The 3,979-nt window shown below is 32.5% G+C and overlaps 1 long non-coding RNA gene across 1 annotated transcript; it reads left to right on the top strand.

Moving 5' to 3' along the window:
* The first annotated feature begins 1,296 nt into the window (after window positions 1–1,296).
* LOC145550203 (uncharacterized) lies at window positions 1,297–2,992 on the top strand. Its single transcript, XR_014086100.1, has 3 exons — window positions 1,297–1,816; window positions 2,293–2,407; window positions 2,502–2,992. It is a non-coding gene; the product is annotated as an uncharacterized LOC145550203 (long non-coding RNA).
* The last annotated feature ends 987 nt before the right edge of the window (window positions 2,993–3,979 follow it).

Consider the following 3,979-nt stretch of genomic DNA (forward strand, 5'->3'; position numbering starts at 1 on the left):
TCCATGGTGGCTTTTTGGTGATTTCCCACACTGCAAAAACTGAAATCTTAGTAAGATTAAATATCTTAAATTAAGGAGATTTTTCTTGTTTTCTTTCTAACAAGATAATTTTTCTCACCAAGAGGGATTTATGTTAGAATATTTTTCTTATTTTAAGTGTTTTTGTACTTAATTATCTCAGTAAGATATAAAAGCTTAATATTAAGAAAATATTACTTATTATGAGTAAATATGTGCTAGAATCTAGAATATCAATATTTACCTATCAAACTTCAAGTCTAGAACTTATTTTATATAAGTAAAAATTTCTTATTTCAAGCACAGAAAGCGAAATCACATACTTAATGAAATGTCTTCAGATAATTAAAACAGACTATGTCCAAATGGAATCCTTTGTGTTGTTGTCAATGAAAAATAAAAAACCCCATGAACTTATACTCTTGTATAAGTTGGCAGAGTGTACTGGAAATTATAATTTAATATTTAAACGGTTGACATTTAACACAACAATTTCAGAGACTATATCAGTTTATATATCAAGATAATTCTTGGCATGTTTCCGTCTGCTGTGGACCTTAATCTGATCTTCTTGATGCAAGATGTGGGACCTCTTATTGACATGTCATGAAATTTCTATTGATGTGTGATTTGAAATGGCTGGTATTCCACACAATGAGATTAGAATCAACAATATTGATTAGCTCAATGTCATGATAAATATTTTAACTTTTGGTTTATAAAGTAAGAATTTGAAATATAAGTTACTAATATTAGTTTGAACAATATTTTATTCATCATGTTTGTAACCCCTTTTATGACATCATACAATCCAAATGGGAAAGCGCCCAAAATGGCAGTGAGATAGTATTAATGTTCGATACAACAGATTTTCTTTCCGATCCAATACCGAGTAAAATTTAAGCTGGTATTGGCAATACAGATCCCATACTTTGTGCAAAGACAGTTAGTTTGTTTCTTAATTAAATAAAAAATAAATGTAATCCATATCTTGGCTTCATAAAAAGAACACAATGTACTCTGATGCACTCATTTTAAACTCAGAAGTACATTGAGACAACAATCTCGTTTACTATAAGCTATTTTAACTCAGCAGAAATATACAAAACATGTGAAAATGGAGTTGCAAACTAAAAAAAAGAAAATTAGTAAAGTAATAACCCTACTAAATAGACTGCTCAAAAAAATAAAGGGAACACTTAAGTGTTCACTTAAGTGTTCCCTTTATTTTTTTTTAGCAGTGTACATCATTGTTTAATTATTAAAACTACTATAAAATGACAGCTGAAATACATCCGTGTCACTTTTATAATCTGTCAACATGTCCATTTCTGAGTGAGTGAGCGTCAGCAGCACGCTGCGCTTGGGCATTACGTCCTTACACATTACATACTTACCAAGCGGAAGAAAAAGTAGTTCCCATTAACAACGTTTCATTTAGGCAAGATCTCAATAATTTTGTTACTTTCTAACTTGCTCTTGTTAATCTACATTATCTCAAATTACTAAAGTGTTGAAAGTATTGATCCTTGGATCTGAAAATAGATTTTAAAGAATTAAGTTCTGGTATCGAAAGAATCGATATTTCAGTATCAATCCGCACATCACTAACGGCAACGCCAGAGATCATTTAACTGCCCTGATTAACGGTTGATTCAGTTGCAACAGCCTAACTAAGCTTTTATCTACTGTACTTTTATAAGATTTTCTTTTGGCCAATTTTCTAATCTCGGTTGGACATGGATGAAGATGGAGGACTTTTTTACGTGTATAGACCCTATAGCTGCTGTACTCAGAGGTAAGTTTAAAGTTGTCTGTCTTTCTAAGATAAGCTAACTGAAGCTAGTTAGCATGTCGTGAAATGCCAATTTTCATCCGCGGTTAAAGAGCCGCTCTTGTAAATATGAGCTTTGAACAGTCATTAACCACAATAGATGTGGCTTAAAAATAATATCGACACGAGTTCTTAGTAGCTTCCGTTTTTTAACACAGCTAAGGTGGCTTCTCATTCGGGAAATGGTTAAAGGGCAATTCCGCCTAGTATTTCACTAACTGAGGGTGTTTTATGTGCTGTAATTAAAAAACTTAAATGCAATGAGTTTACAAGGTTAGATATTCCACACTGTTACCAGGATATTTTAAACACTATTTTTAATTAGTGAATTTAAGTAGTCCTTGTTTGATTTAATTAAAATAACTTTCTTGCCATGTTGAATTCATGTAATATTGTAATGGAGCACATGAACTAAAATAAGACTTGTTTTATTTTTCAAGTAAACCAAACTGTTGCCATAGTGAAGCCTATGCCAGACACATCGTCAATCACGTATTGCACCATCTACAAGAAACTTTGGGAATTGCAAGTGACGGTGTCCTTCACATTCTCAAGGTAAGAAATTTATGATACTGATTCATCATTACACTGATTAGTCCCTAAAACGTGGTTTGTTTTGTGATTGTTTTTCTGTCTGTGCTCCAATTAGCAGATGACCCAACAACTTCAAACAAGACCACTTTTCAGCTCTGCGGTGATCATGAAACCAACTTTCTACTGGCCATTGGAACCATGCCTTCCCTGATCTTCTGAAAGGAGGACATCATAGCTACTACACTTTTCAGCATCCGTGTGTGGGGCCACTCCTCTCTGTGCTGCTGACAGACGTCTTGAGAACGCCGTCCGTAACTGAGGCAAGACTTCCACATATAAAAGGCTATGGCTTATTGGAAGAAGTTCATTGCGGAGGAAGCTCCTATTGTTGACATCTAATCCCAAGATTTTTTTTGCTTTGGACAATTTGGTTTGCTTGACTCTTAGGGCATCTTATGAGTGCGGCAGATGTGTCAGATCTTCATTGTTCTGTCATTTTACAGGATTGTTTCAGAATCAGATGCCCATCCAGACTTTATTCTGACCAGTAGTCATGTTTTATTGTGCTTATGTGAAACTTAAACGTAATAAATATGTTAAAAGTAATTGAACTCATGTCTTCATTTCAGCAAGCCAATAACATCTCTTGTTCCAGTATTCACAGGATCAATTTTTGGATTTTTGTCTTAGCATAAGAACCTTGAGTAAAGCTGTGACAAAATATATATTTTAATCCTATGCAACAATAAAAATAAATTAGATTTAGGTATATCACTGCAAAAAGTCCCCTTTCAAAAACAAGAAAAAGAAGTACAAAAATAGGGTATAATTTTCTTAAAATAAGAAAAATTATCTGCCAACAGAACAAGAAAATTTATCTCGTCAAGATTTTCTAAAACAAGAATATCTGACCAAGATAAACCTACAATATCTTAAAATTAGTGTATTTGTACTTAAAACAAGCCAATTTTACTAATATAAATAGAATATATGAGATTTATTTTCTTAATACATAGAACATTTTTCTTCAAATAAGAAAATTTTACGCTATTTCAAGAAATTCAGTGTCGAGTAACATTTTCTTTACTTGAGATAATTTTTCTTAAAATAAGATAATATATCTTACTCGTATAAGTAAAATTGGCTTGTTTTAAGTAAAAATACACTAATTTTAAGATATTGTAGGTTTATCTTGGTTAGATATTTTTTCTTGTTTTAGAAAATCTTGACAAGATAAATTTTCTTGTTCTGTTGGCAGATAATTTTTCTTATTTTAAGAAAATTGTACCTTATTTTTGTACTTTTTTTTCTTGTTTTTGAAAGGGGACTTTTTGCAGTGCAAACTCCATTCTTCTTCTATGGTTTGTATTTGTGTCATTCCCCCCAACCAGATCTCCCTGGTTTCTTCACAATGAGCTTTCCATTATTTATGTGAGAATCCGCCTGTTATTTTCTACCATAAACATCAATTTGCCTGAAGACTTTCTGAGAAAAACACAAAATCTTCCACATTTTGTGACCAGAGATGCTGATTTTACCAAGTGCCTGAGTGGAAAGAGTGGCATTACGGCTTCACATCTCGGCTCAGATGAG

The sequence above is a fragment of the Poecilia reticulata genome, chromosome 23 (genome assembly GCF_904066995.2).
Source record: "Poecilia reticulata chromosome 23, P_reticulata-male-v2, whole genome shotgun sequence".
Taxonomy (NCBI): domain Eukaryota; kingdom Metazoa; phylum Chordata; class Actinopteri; order Cyprinodontiformes; family Poeciliidae; genus Poecilia; species Poecilia reticulata.